Source organism: Spermophilus citellus (genome assembly GCF_964194105.1).
Source record: "Spermophilus citellus genome assembly, chromosome: 3".
Lineage (NCBI taxonomy): Eukaryota > Metazoa > Chordata > Mammalia > Rodentia > Sciuridae > Spermophilus > Spermophilus citellus.
In genome coordinates this window covers 60,497,740-60,518,936 of record NC_138184.1, presented here as the reverse complement: position 1 = coordinate 60,518,936, position 21,197 = coordinate 60,497,740, and the positions used below count along the sequence as shown (strand labels likewise).

The following is a 21,197-nucleotide window of genomic DNA, read 5'->3' as shown; positions in this document are numbered from 1 at the left end:
TTTTTCCCATTCCCCTCACAACCTCTTATATGTAATTTTGTATAACAATGAGGGTCTCCTTCCATTTCCATGCAATTTCCCTTTTCTCTCCCTTTCCCTCCCACATCATGCCTCTGTTTAATGTTAATCTTTTCCTCCTGCTCTTCCTCCCTGCTCTGTTATTAGTTGCTCTCATTATATCAAAGAGGACATTTGGCATTTGTTTCTTAGGGATTGGCTAGCTTCACTTAGCATAATCTGCTCTAATGCCATCCATTTCCCTGCAAATTCCATGATTTTGTCATTTCTTAGTGCTGCGTAGTACTCCATTGCGTATAAATGCCACATTTTTTTATCCATTCATCTATTGAGGGGCATCGGGGTTGGTTCCACAGTCTAGCTATTGTGAATTGTGCTGCTATGAACATCGATGTGGCAGTATCCCTGTAGTATGCTCTTTTAAGGTCTTCAGGGAATAGTTTGAGAAGGGCAATAGCTGGGTCAAATGGTGGTTCCATTCCCAGCTTTCCCAGGAATCTCCATACTGCTTTGCAAATTGGTGCGGCCAATTTGGCCGCACCAATTTGCAGTCCCATCAGCAATGTACAAGTGTACCCTTTTCCCCACATCCTCGCCAGCACTTGTTGTTGTTTGACTTCATAATGGCTGCCAATCTTACTGGAGTGAGATGGTATCTTAGGGTGGTTTTGATTTGCATTTCTCTGACTGCTAGAGTTGGTGAGCATTTTTTCATGTACTTGTTGATTGATTGTATGTCCTCCTCTGAGAAGTGTCTGTTCAGGTCCTTGGCCCATTTGTTGATTGGGTTATTTGTTTTCTTATTGTTTAATTTTTTGAGTTCTTTGTATACTCTGGATATTAGGGCTCTATCTGAAGTGTGAGGAGTAAAAATTTGTTCCCATGATGTAGGCTCCCTGTTTACCTCTCTTATTGTTTCTCTTGCTGAGAAAAAAACTTTTTAGTTTAAGTAAGTCCCATTTGTTGATTCTTGTTATTAACTCTTGTGCTATGGGTGTCCTATTAAGGAATTTGGAGCCCGACACCACAATATGTAGATCAGAGCCAACCTTTTCTTCTATCACACACATAGTCTCTGATTTGATATCAAGCTCCTTGATCCATTTTGAGTTGACTTTTGTGCATGGCGAGAGGAAGGGATTCAGTTTCATTTTGTTGCATATGGATTTTCAGTTTTCCCAGCACCATTTGTTGCAGATTGGGAGCTTAATTTAAAGAGTAGAAAAATTTAAATTAAAAGCTACAAGTTATAAATGCATTTTTGAACCAACTTATATTTTCTTCAGCTGTGTTGTAACTTATTAACCACTTGTGGGAAATTTCACTAAGATGTTTCAATTATTATCTTGCAGCTATAGGATTAACATTTAGTGATATTTTTCTCAAGACAAATCATAAGTCCACTTATATTTTGACAGCAATAGTCACTACACAATTTTTAAATAACAGATGTTTTCTCCTCTAAATCTACTTTCTGACAGGGTGCAGTAAGTAAATGTTGTATGGATTTCTATGGAAAACTAAATAGCTGTACCAACAGAATATATAAACTTTTGATGATGTATCTGAATCATAGATATCAAAGTACATTTCTATTGAAGAGTAATAAAATAATAGAAGATTTTGAATCACGCCTTCTTCATACTTATAAACCATTAATTTAAAAAATGATTGTAGTAGAGTGACATGATTTTAATGAAACCCATATAATTATATGAGCATCTCAATTATACTTGAATGACATTAATGTCCCCCATTAATACTTCATCATATTACACAGAAAATTAAGTAATGAACTTTCCTGTGGTTGGCAGTATGATTGATATTGTTGCAGAAACAGAGGATCTGTCCTTGAACCATAAGTGCTCTTCAGCAGGGAGTAAATTCTCATATAATTAGATATATAACTATCAGCTACCATAACTTCTAATATTATGATATGTAAGTAACTCGTTTTATATTGCCTTTATAAGTCATATGAATAAGGTTACTTTTTGGTTTTCTATTTTTTATTCTTATTTGTTATTCAGAAAGCCATTCTTTAGGAACTACTTTGCATTCAGCACTATTTTGGATACTGGAAAATATATAACAGCATTTTGACTTTGGTATTTTATTTTTTACTTTCAAGATTGGAAACATTGTCTATCCCTTTCATTTCAGGTCATGAATGTATCTTTAGGGATTTCAAAGTGGGGTTAAAATAAATATAGGACCCAACCTTTGGGAGGCCATCGTCACACGTGATTTGAGTTACCTCCCTGGCTGGGTGAGAGGCGCTTAGACACAGCTGTGTCAGAGCTTTCCCCACCCTTCTCCAGGTCTGAGGGCTTGTCCACACAGAGGCATGTCTGGCCACTGCTCTGAATACCCAATCTTTTTCCTGACCTTTGGATGCTGCCCCCCTTAACCTTCTTCATTGGATGGGATTTTCCCTGGAATTTTTTGTTCCCCAATAAAAATCCACTCTCAGGGGTATTCTCTCTCTCTTGGTAGCCTCTTCAATTAAACCTCGCTAACGAATTAGGTAACTGGAGACAGGAGCTAGGAGAAGCCGTCCTGGAGCTGGTAATAAAGGTAATTAGAGTCTTGTCTCTTTAATTTAAAACTCCCTAGAATTTACTCATGAATTGAACCTTCTTTAATGAGGCCAGAGCTGGTTCCTTGGCAGACCAACCAAAAAGAACTTAACCACAAGCCATTATATAAAGGGCATGAATCATACTGTCTTTAATTAAGTATGTCTAAGTCTAAAAGGCCAGGGGCTCATCCTGTTTATAAATAAGTTGAGTTCTTTTGTGAGTCTTGAATGTTGTTATATATCTATATCTATCTACCTATATATGCATATATTTGGTACAGTAATATACATATATGCAGAAATACATATACATACTTGTATATGTATGGAATATGGCTTCTAAGAGACAGAGGGACATAAAATGATTATAGATATTTGTAGATTTTTAAGTTGAAACATAAGCAGTTCCAATGAGCTTTTTTTCTTCTTTCCACATTTTTTAATTTATTCATTATAATTGTACATAACAAGATTTTTTGTTAGATATTCATACATGCACACAATCTAACAATATAATTTGGCCAATATTGCTCCCCAGCACTTCTCCCCTACCTGCCTACCTCCCACCCCTTGGTCTTTTTAAAAAATAATCTCCCTTTGATTTTCCTGAGATCATCCCCCCCACACACTTTTTTTTCTTTTTCCTCTCTAGCTTGCACACATGAGAGAAAACATATGACCCTTGATCTTCTGAGTTTGATGTATTTTGCTTAATATTATGGTTTCCATCCATTTTCCTGCAAATGACATTATTTTATTTTTATTTATGACTGAATAAACTTCTGTATTACCTCACTTCTCTTTGGATTCCTGGTGTTAGGCACATAGGGAAGCTAGTGCTAGTCCACCATACTGATGATAGTAATAGGACAGCCATCCTTCCTCCTTCACCTCCAATTTTGATGTTCCTCCTCTGTACTTGCTGTGATCTTTGTGGGTGATCTTTCATCCTTGTTGTGGAATACTATGACTTGCTGTAAGGATGAAGGATACTAAGCCAGGGAAGTAAACAGACAGCTGTGGGGGGAATTCCAGTTATTTGATTTTATTTTCTCTGAGCACCTAGAGGCATTTTTATTTGCTCTATTTAGTTATACATGACAGTGAATGCATTTTTAACACATCATACATACAAAGGAGTATAACTTCTCATTCTTCTGGTTATACATAATATAGGCTCACACTGGTCATTTAGTCATATATGCACAGAGGATAATTATGTCAGATCCATTCTGCTATCCTTCCTAACCCCATTCCTCTTGCCCTCCCTTCACTCCCCTCTGCCTGATCCAAAGTACCTCTGTTCTTCCCTAGGCACCCACACCCTTACTGTGAATTTGCATCCAAAAATCAGAGAAAACATTCGGACTTTGGTTCTTTGAGTTTACCTTATTTTGATTAGCATGGTATTCTCCAGCTACATTCATTTACAACCAAATGCCATACTTTTATTCTTCTTTAAAGCTGAGTAATATCCGGTTGTTTGTACACACCACATTTTCTTTATTCATTTATCTGTTGAAAGGCACCTAGATTGCTTTCATAATTTACCTATAACATTAATGTGGCTTCATCACTGTTGTATGCTGACTTTAAGTCTTTTGGGTATAAACTGAGAAGTGGGATAACTGGGTCAATTCCAAGTTTTCTGAGGAATCTCCATATTGCTTTCCATAGTGGTTGCACCAGTTTTTCTCGCCACCAGCAAGGTCTGAGTGTACCTTTCTCCTACATCCTCACCAACATTTATTGTTGCTTTTATCCTTGATAATTGCCATTCTGACTAGAGTGAGATAAAATATCAGTGTAAATTTGGTTTACATTTCTGAACTTTTTTTTTCATATATTTGTTGATTGTATTTCTTTTATGCAGTGTCTGTCGAGATCCTTAGCCCACTTATTGATTGGGTGGTTGTTGACATTATTATTGGTGTAAAGTTTTTTGAGTTTTTCATGTATTCTGGAGATTCCTGTATCTGAGGTGCATGTGTCAAGATCTTCTCCCATTCAATAGGCTTTCTCTTCATGTTACTTTTTCTTTTGCTGAGAAGAAGTTAAAAGGATACATCTTTGATTCCATCCCATTTATTGATTCTTGATTTTACTTTTTGTGCTTTAGGAGTCTTGTTAAGAAGTAAGGTTTCTAAGCTGATGTGGTAGAGATTTGGGCCTACTTTTTCTTCAGTTAGTTGCAGGGTCTCTAGGGTTCTATTGTATAAGTCCTTGATTCACTTTGAATTTGTGCAAGGTGAGAGGTAGTGGTTTAGTTTCATTTTGCTACATGTGGATTTCTGGTTTTCCCAGCACCGTTTGTTGAAGATGCTGTCTTTTCTCCAAGTGTATGTTTTTGGCACCCTTTTCTAGTATTAGATATGTTTTCATGTGGACTTTTCTTTTGTTCTTTACCATTGTTCTGTGTGTCTGTTTTGGTGCCAATATTACACTATTTTTGTTACATGACTTGGTAGTTTAGTTTAAGGTCGGGTATTGTGATGCCTCCTGCATCACATTTCTTGTAAATGACTGCTTTGGCTACTCTGGGTCTCTAGTTTTTCCAATTGAATTTTATGGTTGATTTTCTAGTTCTACAAAGGAAGTCATTGGGATTAAAATAGGAATTGTATTGAATCTGTATAGCACTTTGAGTAATGTGGCCATTTTGACAATATTAATTCTGCCTATCAATGGCATAGAAGATCTTTTCATCTTCTAAGGTCTTCTTAAATTTCTCTCTTTATTGCTCTGTAGTTTTCATTGTAAAAGTATTTCACGTATTTTGTTCAATTTATTCCCAAGTATTTTATTGTTTTCTATGGCTATTTTGTTTTCTATTGTGAATGTGTTTTGTAATTTCTGTTTTAGTTGATTTGCCATTGGTATATAGATATATAGTTGATTTATTGGTGTTAATTACCCAATATATTTTGATGTATTGTATCTCTGTTCTAATTTATTTCTGAAAAAATTATTATTTCTTCCCTGATCTCATCTGAATCCAGATTTGTATACTTTAATCTCCAGGCATTAAATGGTTTCTGTTTTCTTATCTTGTCATTAACTTCTTCTTTTATTATCTGATTGGATGCAAGAAATTATCTCAATTTCTTGTATTTACCTTGTACCCCAAAGTATTGACTTTTTTTGGGGTACCAGTGATTGAACTCAGAGGAACTTGACAATTGAGCCACATCTCCAGCCTTATTTAAAGATGGGGTCTCACTGAGTTGCCGTTGCCGAGGGTGGCTTTGAAATCACAGTCCTTCTGTCTTAGCTTCCCAAGCTGCTGGGATTATAGGTGTGCTCCACCGTGCTAGGCAATATGAACTACTTTAAAGAATGTTCATTGTTTCTTGGAGAAGCAAATAAATTCATTATTGATGGATCATATAGTCCAAAGATGTTTATGAGGTCCATCTGATTTATTTAGTTCTGAAGAGGCCAGGATGGCAGGGTTTCCTTCTTGGGTGGGTGTGGTACAGAAAGGTCTCCCCAAACCTCAGCAGTGTGAAGAGCCTGGAGTGTGGTCCTCACGAGGCATTTTATCTGCATCCACAAACTCTGTCATCCATCTGGGGCTCCCTCCAATTGTCACCTCCTCAAACCCCCACCAATACCAGACTACTTTATAATGTCTGTGAGGGGATCTCATACCCCGCCTGCCATGGAGGCCCACCTGGGGGCCTGCCATGTCTCGGGGTGGGGTTCTCACCCACTGCCTGCTATTGGGTCCAACCCACGTTTGGGGGGCTCTCGCCTGCCTCTTGCTGTTGAGGCCCACCAGTGTCTGTGGGGGGATCTCGCCCATGGCTGGCCTTGAGGCCCACCCGGGTCTGGGACGTGGTCTCACCCACTGCCGACATGGAGGCCCACCGGGTCTCTGGGAGCTCCACCCTGTTCTTGGTGGTGTTCTACCTTGCCCACCATCAAAGCCCACCCAGGTTTCTGGGGGTGGGTCTCACTGTTGAGGCCCACCTGGGGCTGGGGCTGGGGTGGTCTCACCCACCGCCCACCATCAAGCCTCCAGGGGTCTCACCTGCCACCCACCGTCAAGGCTCCTTTGGTAGCTGGGGACCTGCTTTCACACTGTGGGTCCAGCTAGGTTGGTCGAGCTACACCATCCATCCTCTTGCTTTCCCCAACTCGGAATCCAAGCCCAGACACTCAAGGCCACGCCAATCCACAATGCCCTGCCCCCAGCGCCTAGCAGCTCACACTGCCAGGCCAACTCAGAGGAGACTGGAAGAGGCTGCATTGTAATGGAGAGGGACGAACCTTTACAATGGACTACCTGGACTTTACAATGGACTGCCTGGGCTACCCCCAACTGCTGCTTCTGCGTCCTTGCTGCCCTCCTCTCCACCTCTGCACTGTGTACAGGCAGGACACTGGGGTCTCCCACCTTAGCCAATAGGTAGGCCTGCATCACAGTACTCCCGGTGGTCAGCACCGTCAGCTCCCCCTGGAGCCCCAGGTTGGAACTGGGCAGAGAGCTGCAGGTGGGGTGTGTGGAGGGGGATTAGGCCCTGAATGCAGAGGTGTTGGAGATTTAGGAGCTGGCTGAGGTAGTGCAGCTTATCCGGCATTTCCACCTCCTACTGGACAGAAGAGCCAGACACTGACCACAGTTCAGGAGGCGGACCTTCCAAGAGCCAATCACCGACAGCCAGGCAGATTGTGGCGCGTGAGGGTGCGCGCATGCCTACGCACTTTTGTTTATTAGTGTCGCTTGGCAACGATTGTTTTAACAGTTGGTTGTCAGATAGCTAATCTCAGAGCTGCCTCGGTAGGCTGCTTGATAGAGGTTGTTAGCGATGCCTCCAGGAATGGCCAGAGCCTGTAGAAAGCTTGTTTATTTTAACCTGGGGATCAAGGTTATTGGATATAAACCCCTTGGGAAGATCCACCAGGCTGCCAAAAATTGTGAACTGGAAAGAATTGAACATTATCTGGGACGTGGATATCATATTGATGATACCGACCGAAAAAATAGGTAATAGAGGCTGAAGGGCAAGGGGCCAATGGGGAAAGCTGGGCTGATGGAAATGAAGCCTGCACTTTTCAGACACTGCCAATGGGGCAGAGCAGAAGGGAAACCAGTTCTCCTTTCACCAGGATGTTTGACTTAAATACCCCGTGGAATCCTCAATATCCAGAACCTGCAAACTAGGTTTGGAAACAAAACTTCAGCTGGTTTCCCAGCCACTTACAATATCCCTATAGGGTGACTGATTTTTTAAAAAATGAATATACATAGTAGCTGGTAATGTACACATTTTCAAAAGCATTGCAGAAAAGTGAATTATGAGAAAAGAGTTTCTCATAATGGAGCAACAGGAGGGCTAAAGAAAAGTTTTCAGATACAATCTACTACCTGTTGGGGCCTGAGGGCCTCACAAGAACTCTGAATTGGGAAGATGGCTCCATGTTCCTTCTTCTTGTTTTATTTTTAAAATTATTTCACACTAGTATATTTAGGGGTGTGTCTTCCACCCCTAAAAATAAGATTTTACTTATTTCTATCATGCTTCCTCACTAGTTCATCAAATTCTGAAGGATAACTTGGTGTCATCTTGATCATCTAACCATTTTCATAACAACAAGCCCTGAATTTTCTGCAGTACTTCATTAACTTCAGTTACCTTTCCAGAGAGGACAATAGAGTTTATTGGCAGCTTTTACACTTTCCAAAACACCAAACACAACATGCTTTTTCAATTTTGTCACCACTTCAGACAGACTACACTAAAAAAGCATCTACTAAAAGCTTCTTGCACAAAATTACAAAATTGCTGATTCCACTGTTTTAATGCCCTTTCCTGTAGTTATCCATTTCTGTGTATTTGTTCAACCAGAGAGCAGGGCATTGATTGAGAGCATCCAGGCGGTGCAGGCTCTCGGTCACCAGGGCCAAGGGAGCAGCACACAAAGAGTGCCTAGGCTGCATAGAGCTGCCCGCTGCTGCCGTACTGCACCTTGCCCTACCCTGTTCTGAAGGGAACAGGTAGGCCTTGTTGGTCATTTGTGCTGATAAATACTTTTGACCCAGAGTGTGAGCTCTTTCTGTGGTTATCAATTTCACAAAAAAAAAAAAACAAATAAAAATATCAGTACATTTTTTTTTAGTTCCACATGCAGCCCTTTCTTAGCGATAACACTAAGAAACTGTTTACAACAAAAAGGCTTGCCATTCTTTGTATCAAAATACATTATTAACTTTCACAAATTACTTGTTTTCCAAGGGTCAAAAGATAAGTGACTGGAACAGGATAAATAGAATATCCAAATATCTGGAAGAACAGTAAAATGGAACTGGTAGTAGTGGCATGCACAGTTTTAAATGTTGCACAGAAGTTACCATCAAATCATCTATTTGAGGAGAATTAAACAGCTTAACCTTAATCAACAGCCCAACGCCACTGTTCTTCATCCTCAAAAACATTATAGCTGAGGAATGTATTTCATGTGTTAGACTTAAATCATTTCTGTTACAAAGGAAACTAAATATTTTTTTCATGTTCATATGTCACTGTCACCTGAGCATCTGTAAAAGTGTACTTTGTCTGATTTAAATTGGAATTCCAGGGTTGGAAATGTAGCTCAGTGTTAGAGCACTTTTTGCATGGCAAGGTCAATGGTAAGGGTACAATTCCCAGCACAACAACAACAACATCATCATCTTCATCAGCAGCAGTATAATAGATTTAAAAAAGGGAGGTAGACAAAATAGAAAGTCTTTTTTTTTTCAATTCATTCTCTCTTAGAACAGTGTTTGCCAACAAAAAGAAACATTTGTATTTTCTTCTAGTACATTTCTGTATAGACATTCTATAGTACATTTCATCTATTGTAGACATTACTACACATATATTTCTTATATATGCATATTTTATTTCACACATGCAGGGAGGGCAACGTAGACTCTGCATCACAGTTTAAAAAAATAATTAATTATAGGTTAATAATTTTGTTTTGGTTTCATTCTGATGAAAATATAAGAGAGCAAATATAAAAGATCATTACTACAGCAAAAGTATTGCTCTACTTTATAAAAATTTTACTTAAAAATACGGAAGTTCTCAACTATTCTTATCTATTCTTTAATCTATTCATTTGTACTCATAAACTGAATACCGCTTTTTATGCTCATAAATTGTACAGCTATTTATTTTGTAGTTGACATATTCTACTATCTCACAGAACTCTTACATAAAAACTCCCTTTTAAGTGACCAGTTAACTAAAACTGAAGTGATAGGATTCAATTTCAAATGAAATTCTTTCTTTTTTTCAATCAAGCATTTATGGAGGTAGAAAATTATAAACTTCCTTTTGAAAAGTTAAGATCGTATTAAATGCTGAACATTGGAAATATCTGATTTGCATATATCCTATATATTTAAATGCTGAATGAATTTAACCATACTAATTTATTTGGGTCCTTTTTCCTTTGGTTTTAAGTTACTTGGAAATAAATAAGATAAGCAAGGATTAGTTTTCTTTCAGTTTGGTCTTTTGCTGTTATTATTCAGCCTATTTTATCTATAGTATTTTCAAGAATTAAACTTAATTTAAATGCCATCCTTGTGACTAAAACAGCCATAAATCTATTGTCTCACATTTCATTTAAGGTAAGACACCATGAATTATGATGGTCCTTTATTTTGTATATGAAGAAAAAAATTAAATGCTGCCAATTATAGTTGTAATGCAACCTGAATTATTAGTGGCATTTTAATCTCAGTATTGTTAAAATGATAGGGAGAAAAAGCATCTAAGTCTCATTGAAATATATAGTTTTTAAAAGATGTCTGTCAAAATTACTATAATGCTACTAATTTATTAATTTAAATACTCTGTTGATTGGTTCCTATTGTAATTAATTATTGAGCTGTTGCTTGTGCTAGAAACTCTTTAGATATTTTACATGGGTTCTCCACTAAGCAACCCAGTATTATCCTGAGAAGTAATTATTGTTTTTAATCCTTACCTTATTAGTGAGGAAACTGAGGGAGAGGAAGATTATGGAATAAATAGTATTTCACAGAGCTTAAAGTAGAACTCAAATCAAAGATGAAATTGCAAGGCCATGTTCTTTCTAGGCAAGTGGACTGCTCTGCTCTGGGGATGTGGTTCTATGGTAGAGACCTTCCTTACCCAGAATGCCTCAGGCCTGGGTTACATCCCCAGCACCACAGAAACAAAGCAAAAATAAGTAAAATCTATGAAATAAGGCATGGTGGCACAAGCCCATAATTCCAGTGACTTATGATATTGATGCATGGGCATTGGAAGTTCAAGGCCAGGGAGGGCAATTCAGTGAGACCCTGCATCCCAATTTTAAAAAATAATTAAAAAGTGCTTAGGATATGACTCAGTAGTTGAGTTCCCTGGGGTTCAATCCACAGCAGTATCAGAAACAAGAAATTTTAAAAAAGTGTCAATGGCATAGGTTGATCATTTATTAATTTAATAAGTAATAACAGCTTGTAAATACTGTACCTTCTTCAGAAGAAAATAGAGGAATCATATGCTATTTAATGTTTATAATTGCATGAATAGTTGTATATTTCAAAAGGTGCCTTATGAATTTTTAATAAAGCCTCTTACTTGCATAGAACCCCTCTACATTATGCCTGTGCCTATGGAAATCCAGCAGTGGTGGCTCTTCTCGTGAAGAGGAAATGCAGTGTCAACCTGTATGACAGTGATGGCAACACACCGTTGATGAAGGTAGATGTAGCCAATGGTTTTGCAGTAAATGATTTTGATTTAAATGCTTAGAAGAAAACTTGATTAATGCCACTTAGTTATAACTGATTAGTAAAATGTGAAATATTTTTCTTGAATTCCCCAAATTTACAATCTCTTTCTTGGTTAAAACCGACAGGCCGTACAATATGAGGAAGAGGAATGTGCAATTATTCTTCTAGAAAACGGTGCCAATCCAAATGTTCACAACAACAAGGGTGAAACTCCTCTCCACTGTGCTATGTTTTATAGGAACACATCAATAGCAACAAAATTGCTTTCATTCAACGCAGATATTGAAGCCAAGAATACGGTATACATTAATCACCTTATTTCCAAAATACTTGAAATATGTTTCTTTAAAATTAACAGTGATGTGTGTTAACAAATACTGATCATAAGCAGAATTTTCTCAATTAGAATAGTAGCAAATGATGGAAGTTCTTCTCGTATTCCTCCTCCTTCTTTTGTAGCTCATGTGTATATTTAGTTTGCCTCCTTGAATTGTGTCCACATTTAGAATCCAAGAGACTCATGCAGAAATCTAAACTTCAAGCTTCTGTGAAGGAATCTGATGTGGTACCCCTTGAGCCATAGTACTGCACAGTGTGGTGTGCAGGGTTTGCCTCTCACATGCTGGGCATACATGTTCTTCAGTTGGCATACTGGCAACTGCAGCATTCACTCAGATCACCTACTTTGCCTCTATGAATGAGGTTACAACTAATCTTTTATAATATATTTTGATAAAGATTTCATGGTGGTTTCTACTGATGTACAAGAATATGTCCCACATAATATATTATGAATATCTTTGAAATGGGATTAAATTTTTGAATTTAGAATTTGGCACTTAAATAGTTTTCTTTCTGTACACTATAAAAATCATGTTCCCATTGGAATTTTTGTAAGCCTGATTAGGTTACTCATTGCTAGAAGTGGATAAATTATTGCTAGAAGTAGATAATTCATGGATTTTGCAAGCTGTACTATGTACATGAGTTATCAATTTTGTTCCTTAAAAATACAAGTGATTTAGTGTCTTTCATGATGCTAAAAATAACCTGTATAAATCAGCATAAATCTTGTTGATACACAAAATTTCTGAATTAAATTTTGCCAAAAATTATAAATAACTTTAAGTAGCAAATAGAGTGGAACCAGAGTAAAAAAGAATTTTGAAAAGTAGCTTAGCATTATGTTACTAGGATTATCATTACAAGTAAGAATACATTTTCAATATTATTTTAATTAGAGTTTATAATTATACATAGTAGTTGGGTTCATCCCAGCCGCAAAATCATACAGGCAAGGAATTCCAGTTGAGTTCATGATCCCCTCTTTTCCCTCCTGTCCTACCCCTCCTCCTCCATCCTTCTGCTTCTATTCTCCTGGACTTCCTCTCACTTGTCTATTTATTTATATTTGATTGTTTATTTGCACTTATACATAAAGGTATATTTATATATGCATGTAACATGATTTTTGAAGAGTTCATTCTTTATTGCCTTCCCTTTCCCATTTCCACTGTTTCTCTCAGTCTCCTTTTTCTACACTAATGATCTTCCCTACATCTTTTGATATCCTACTTTTTAATATCTTTATTTATTTTTATTTTATTTTTTAAGAGAGAGAGAGAGAGAGAGAGAGAGAGAGAGAGAGAGAGAATTTTTTAATATTTATTTTTTAGTTTTTGGCAGACACAACATCTTTTGATTGTATGTGGTGCTAAGGATCAAACCCAGGCCTCATGCATGCCAGGTGAGCACGCTACCACTTGAGCCACATCCCCAGCACTTTTTTTGTTTTAGATATTTATTTTTTAGATGTAGATGGACACAACACAATGCCTTTATTTTTATGTGATGCTGAGGATGGAATCCGGATCCTGCCCATGCTAGGCGAGTGCACTACCGCTGAGCCATAATCCCAGCCCCCATCTTTTGATATTCTGTTTTTCCCTTCTTTTTCTTTAATTTCAGCTTCCACATATGAAACATTTGACCTTTGAGTTTCTTAGCTTAACTGATTTCACTTAGCATGGTATTCTTTGTTTCCAAACATTTACCAGCAAATGGCATAATTTATTCTGTATGGCTAAGTAATACTCCATTGTATGCATGTGTACTACAATTTCTTTATTCTTTTATATATTGACACACACCTGGGTTGATTTCATAATTTACCTATTGTGAATTGTGCTACTGTAAACACACGTGGCTGTATTACTATACTAGGCAAATTTTATTTTAGTAATTTTGGGAAAATACTGAGGCATGGGATAGCTGGTTCATGTTGTGGTTCCCTTCTTAGATTCTGGGGAATCTCCAAACTGTTTTCCAGAGTGATTGTACTAGTCTGCATTCCCACCAGCAGTGTACAAATGTGCCTTCCCCTTACATTCTTACCAGCATGTATTATGTTTGTGTTCTTTATTACTACCATTATGGCTGGAGTAAGATAAAGTCTTAGTGTGGTTTTGATTTGCATTAACCTAATTGATAGAGGTGTAGAAGAGTCTTATATATATAACATTTGTGTTTCTTTTGAGAAATTTCTATTTAGTTCTTTTGCCCAGTTATTGACTGGGTGCTTTTTGTTTGTTTGTTTCTTTTTAATATTTATTTTTTAGTTTTAGTTGGACACAATAGCTTTATTATTTTATGTGGTGCTGAGGATCAAACCAGGGCCTTGCATGTGCTAGGTGAGTGTTCTACCACTGAGCCACAACCTCAGCTCAGTGTTTTTTTTTTTTTTTGAGTTGGTTATTTCTGTTTGTTAATTCCCCATCAGTTGGGGCTGAGGATGTGGCTCAAGCGGTAGCGCGCTCGCCTGGCATGCGTGCGGCCCGGGTTCGATCCTCAGCACCACATACGAATGAAGATGTTGTGTCCGCCGAGAACTAAAAAATAATAAATATTAAAAAATTCTCTCTCTCTCTCTCCTCTTTCACTCTCTCTTTAAAAAAAAAAATTCCCCATCAGTGGATTAGCTGGCAAAAATTTTCTCCAATTGTGTAGGAAGAATATATTTTCATATTAAGCTTTCTAACAGGTAAGAATAATGTCTTTCATCTTATAATAAAAGAAGATACAGGGACCAATTATGAAAAAGAAACATAGTTTATTCAAAGTCTATTGCTTTTAAGCAGGAATGCCTGACATTGATATCTGGGATTCTGATTCCATAAATAGAAGAGAATCAAGAGGACTTGTATAACATGGAGGACACTTCCATGTCATTGGAAAGCTCTCAGGACTATATCCCTGAAACTTGAATTCTTCACATGTGAATATGTACTATAAAAAAATCAATGTCAAATAGGTATTAAGAAATGGGAAAGCTATTTATGTAATACTGGACATAACAGTGCACAGTTTCTGTAAAACAAGGAATATTTCAGATGAGGGTTGGTATTTCTGGAAAAGTAGATATTCTTTAGAAAATGATTGATTCACCCTATTAGTGAGTTGAAAATTTGGCTTGTTAATTAAATATAACACTTACATCGTTTACTAATATGTGTTAGGGAATGGGGCTACCGAGATACAGTTCATGTCCTCTAGACACTCTTGATTGAGGTGGGTGCAGGTTACTTAATCCCAAGATGCCATGATGAATGCTGTGACAGAGGCAAAGATCTGTGGAAACAGTAAATGTTTGAAGCAGTTTTAGAAATGACTGGAGTTCATGTGTCCACTCTAGAGGCATTTCAAAATGAAAGAGCAGCATATATGGAAGCAGAATGGGAAGAGAATGGAGTGGCTACTCTTAATTTACATTATTATTATATGCTTATATTCATACAGTATTTTGTAAGGTTAAGTTCAGTTGAGAAGTAGTAATTTTGTGAATAAACTATTTTTGTTGTTTTTTTCAGAGTGGACAAACACCCCTTTTATTCGCCATAAAGAAAAACAAACAGACGATGGTAGAATTTTTTATTAAGAATAAAGCAAACATACATGCAGTTGATGATAAGGGAAGGTATAGTACTTTATTAGTTTTTGAAAAATCTTAATATTGTAGTAAAAAATTACTCAATTTAAAAATATTAAGTTAATGAGAATGACATAATCATTGGAATAGAGTGAAATATATGAACATGTATGAAATATATGAACAAAAGATAACTATAATTAGGGAGAAAAGCAGTTATTCAAATTGAGCAACAAAAATGAGGGTGTGTAGTATGATTCACATGCCCAGATAATTATTGGCTTATCATTGTTATTTGATTTTATTGATTATGTGATTTTGTGTTAGCTAGACTTTTCATATTAGTTATGTAAAATATGGACTTTTAGTTTGCTTTTTTATTAAGTATTGAACTTTTAAACTTTGTTATTTTTATCTTTGGCTGGTATAGTTTTCTTTTGGAAATGCTGTGCTGAGCATAAATAGACATTGAAAATAATTTTGTCCTTTGGATAATTGTTTGCTTTAAATATTGATTTTAGATTTTTTTCTAAGTAAGAGTTAATTGCTATTGACAGATTTTGTCCATTTCTAATGAAAAAGAGAATAACATACACTTAAAGGCTGGTTGCAAGATTATACATGTAGCATTTATATCAGTGCCTGAAAATGCTTCTCAGAGTGAATGACTGAAGCAACAATGACTATTATCATCACCAGTGCTACTGTTATTATGGTATGCCTGAAAATACCTTTTTTACTTCTTGACCTTTGGCTCACTGTGAGCTACAATATATTACATTGCCCTAGGGAGAAAACTGAGCTTTATTCATTGAAATCTGTGCCAGTTGAAGATGAATGACCTTATCATAGTTACTGTCCATTGAAGGATTTTTAAGTTTGTAACTCTCCCCTTTTGGGACAAGATATTTCTTTTTTGTGTTTTTGTTTTCCTTTTAGACTTACAGATGATTTTCAAAGATAAAGATTTGATCTTTCAAGATGTTTGTGTATGTAAACAAACAATCTTTCAAAATATTTGTGTATGTATGAAATGATCTTTTAAGATATTTGTATCTGTTAGTGTATGTAAAGCTATATATCAAATTTGTAAAATGTAATAAATTGTCTGTTTAAATAAATTTATTAAAATACCTAAGGTTGAAGTTATCTTTCTTATTTTAGAACAGCCCTCATGTTTGCTGTGGAGCATAAATCAACACGAATAGTTGAGCTGCTTCTTCAACTAGGTGTTAATGTGTCTGCTTCAGATAACTATGGACAGATTGCCTTGTCTTATGCCATTGCTAGTGGTAATACTGTGTAAGTATTTACATTAAAATACTAATCAGCATTAGATTTAGATCCACAATAGTTATATCTGTTGCATCTCACATGAGGTAAGATTTCATAATATAACTATGTATGGAACAGTAGTTAGTTAGGACAGTTCATCAGTCAGAAACCTTTCAAAAGTCTAGCCAAGAAGTAGTGATGAAAGTTTGATTTGGTGAAGAGGAAGGAAGGGAGGCAGGGGTCATGGGGGCAGGAAAGATGGAATGAGATAGACATTATTACCTTGGTACATATATGACTGCACATATGGTGCAATGTTACATCATGTACAATCAGAATGAAAAGTGCTGCAATTGTATAACAGGAATCAAAATGCTTTCTGATGTCATATATACATAATTAAATTAATTTATAAAAGCAATGATGCATACATGAATCACCTCTGAAGTTTGTTCTCTCCTCTTTCCTCCCCTCTCCTTACCTTTTCTTCTCATGCATACTAGGGAATTTTTCTACCACTGAGATATACCACTAACCAATATTTTAGAACCTTCTAAACCTTTATCTTTAGGGTTTCCAGCATTATCCATTTCATTTCAAGTATAACCCCTACTCATGGGTACAAACAGTATCACACCTATGATTTTTCTAATTAGCTATTTGAGTCTTGAAATGCTCAATTTAGCAGAAGTTAGCTATTCTACCATCCTCCTTCAATTTATCAAGGACCTAATGATATCTTAGAAACTTAAGAAAGATATTTCTGTAGTCAGTTGGAGGGGGATAAAGGGATTTAAAATTGTTCCTTTGTCTCTGTCAGTTCTGTTACTGCAGTGTTTCTGCCGGAACTGACCCTGCAGACTGGTAGTGAATAGCTTTTATTACAACCTGTTCTGACTGATCCCAATCCCTGAGTCTTCATGGTAACACACACTTAGACTCAAAAGTTACAACACTCTTTTTAGTTCACATGCACTCATGCTTTTTGACTCAATGACATCTTTCCCAAGCAGCAGCACTCTATATTATCTTAGTAAATCTTCATAACAACTTGGTGAACTAAAGTGATACAACCCTTAATTTTTAGAAGGCCTTACGCCTAAGAGAAAGGACTTGTGCAAGAACAAGAAGCTATTGTTCACAGAGACAGGGCATTTTCTGCGTTCAAGCTACACTAGTTAATATATTTACCTGTCTTGTCTCAATGCACGATCATTTCATCTTATTTTTTTTCTTCTTTAATTACGAGCTATGGGTGCAGTGGCTCATGCATTTACCCCAAATACTTGGGAGCCTGAGGTGGGACAACTGCTTGAGCCCAGGAATTCAAGATCAGACTGGCTATCATCATGAAATGCCATCTGAAAAACAGAACAGAACAAACATTGTACAAATAATTTTCAAGTTAATTAAATGTCTATAGGGCTTACAAATTTGGAGAGCATATAAAAAAGTTCTGATACTAGATCTAAAACATTAAGTATTGAATTATATTTTGTCAATGTTTTCTTGTGTGTATTAAAATACCAATTTTATTACTTTTTCAAACCTAGCAACAGGAATCTAATTCTTCGACATATGAAAGCACAATCTAGAACATTTTTCAGTACAGGTAAGACTTACAAAAGTGAGTTACTCTTGGTGTTCATGCCCTGTTAAATAAAAGTAAGAGAGTTTGATCACAAAAGAACAGTGGAAAAAAGTAAATGTTCAAATTCCACTCATATTTTTTCTTAGTATCTTTCTTGATCCTATAGAATCCAGGATAATTTAGTAATTAATTGTAGGAACTTTATCATCTAAATGATACTGTCTGAAGAAATTTTACATTAATTTTGAACCTGAAATTTTATGCCTTGCAGAAATAAGAAAAAGATATTTTTAAATTAGTACTTGTGTTTTGTATATGGTGAAATGATAGCAAATTTGACTTGTTATAAAAACAGGTGTTCTTGTCAACTATTAATATCAACTCCTATTGTGTGCACAAATTAGTGAATTTCACAGTGATATTTCTATATACACAAATACAATACTTGAATCCTGACCGCTCTCCTTACTTTCATTTTTCCCCTTCTTTCTTTTTCATCCCCAGTTACCTTCCCTCTTCCTTAATAATCCCTCCATCATTTTCTAGTCATTCTTATTTTCTTCCCAGATTCCACATGTTAGGGAGAGCATGTGATAATTGGATTTTTGTTTCTGATTTTTTCATCTTAACGTGATGACCACCCTTTCCATTCATTTTATAGTTTTTATCCTTATTTCTTCTTTCAACCTTTTTATTCAGCGTTTGAAATATATCATTTCCTAATATCCTGGGCCTTAAAATTTCTACTCAGAAATCTGAAATTTTTCTGATGTGTTTATAATTGCTTTGGCCCTACTTATAAATTTCAGTTTACCTTTGGTAATTTTATAGACTATGATTTGGAGAGGTTCTTTTCTAGTCATGTCCACTTGGTGTTCTAAAAGCATATTATACCTGGATGTCCATAAGTTTCACAAGATTTAAGAAATAACTTCTTTTATTCACCGAGAAAGCTTGCATTGCCTGTAGAATGTACCTCTCCTCCATTGTGATTCATAAGAATAGTCTATGAATTGTGTCTATTGGATTTGTGAGTTGTTTATAATTCTTTTAATTGTTGTTGGTATTGTCTGAATGTGATATTTCATCATCAACTTCAAGCTCTGATATTTTTTCTTTCACTTTATCTAGTCTATGGATCTGACTTCAAGTGGATATTTTTATTTGAGACATTGGGCTTTTTATTTTCAAGATTTCTAATTGATTCTTATTCAGAATCTTTATTGAACTGTTCTTTCATGTCCTGCATTGTTTTCATTAATTTATTCAGTTTTTCTTTGCTTTATCATTGAATTAATTCATTATTTTAACATTTTTTTGACATTTTTTCATCATTTTGTCTCTTGCAGTATCTTTGGAAATAGTTTCTAGAGTTATGAACTATAAAACAATCATACATATCTTTTTATTTTTCTTATATTTCTATATTGAAATTTTTACATGTTCAGGTATATATATCTTTTCCACATTTATGTGAGAGTCTGCTTAGGAAATAGCCTTCTCTGCATGATGCATCTTGTGCTATTGGTTTATTGCATAATGTTAAATTATTTTCCAAATGGTGTCTGTATTGTAGTTTCCTATGTCTTACCTGTGATTTATAATTGTGATAGTTTACACTGTCAAGTTCTTAGGTAATAATTTTCTGCATCAGTATTGTGAGAGTGAAGTCATGTTGGTGGAATATTGATATAGGCAGTAGAGTATCTGAAATGCACTTTCTGTGGTGGTTCCTCCAAACTTGTCAATAATGTGCTCTAAAAGGATATGGGAGAGACCTAGCCTGAGGACCTGCATAATTCCGTAAGAGTTGCTTCATTTATTTCTAGTCTTGCTTCAGAATGAGTGTCCAGACCCTACTGAATTTTGGTCATCTCTATCCATTACTAAATGGGAATGTTAGGTGGAAACATTTTATCTCTGTTATTATTTTATTTTTTTAGCACCAGGTTTTATTTGTTCTTTTTAGATATATATGACAGTAGAATGTATTTTGTACATACATGGGCTATAACTTATTCTATTTAGGATCAGAGAGAACATTTGGCCTTTTTTGTTTGTTTGTTTTGGTATTGGCTTATTTCAGTTAGTATAATAGTCTCAAGTTCCATCCATTTACCAGCAAATGCCATAAATTTCATTCTTCTTTATGGATGAGAAATACTCCATTGTGTATATGTACCATATTTTCTTTAACCTTTCATCTTTTGAAGGGCATGCAGGTTGTTTCTATAGCTGAACTATTTTGAATTGAGCTGCTGTAAGACATTGATGTGGCTTTGTCACTGTAGTATGTTGATTTTAAGTCTTTTCGATATACATGTAGGCCCAACTGTCTATCTTGGCACTTAAGTTGGTTCTATAGCTTAACTATTGTGATGTTGTTATAAACATTTATGTGGCTGTGTTGTGACACTGTAGTATGCTGATTTTAAGTCCTTTGGTTATGTCATGTCACTGTAGTATGTTGATTTTAAGTCCTTTGGTTATATATGTAGGCCCAACTCTCCATCATGTCAGCTTAGGAACTGACTTCCTCAACAAGACTTCTAAATTGCAAAAAATAAAATCAAGAAACAACTGGGTTGATAACTGTTTGAATGGCGGTTCCATTCCAAATTTTCTGAGGAATCTCTGTACTGTTTTCCAGAGTGCTTGTACCAATTTGCAGTCTCACTAGCAATGCATGAGTATAACTTTTTTCTCACATCATCTCCAGCATTTATTGTTACTTGTATTCTTTTTTTTTTTTTTTCCGGGCAAATACACTTTATTCAGTCCTGGCATCAGACTGGCGGAAGTCCTGCTGTGGGTGCCAGTTCCCCAGACGAGGGACCCCTCCCTCAGCTACAAGACTAGTTCTCCAAGACCACAGACAGAGACATCTCTTCACTCACATGACGTTTTGTTTTTTTTTCATTGTCTTCTTTGTTGTTGTTGTTGTTTTCTTAAAGAGAGAGAGAGAGAGAGAGAAAGAGAGAAAGAAAGAGCGCAAGAAAGGCCCAGAGCTGGAGCACCAAGCTTAAAGGAGGCAGCTGGTGGCTTT

The 21,197-nt window shown here is 36.2% G+C and overlaps 1 protein-coding gene across 1 annotated transcript in view; it reads left to right on the top strand.

Moving 5' to 3' along the window:
• Window positions 1-21,197, top strand: part of LOC308643747 (uncharacterized protein) — a 738,434-nt gene that overhangs the window by 475,076 nt on the left and 242,161 nt on the right. The gene's annotated exons all lie outside the window — the stretch shown is intronic.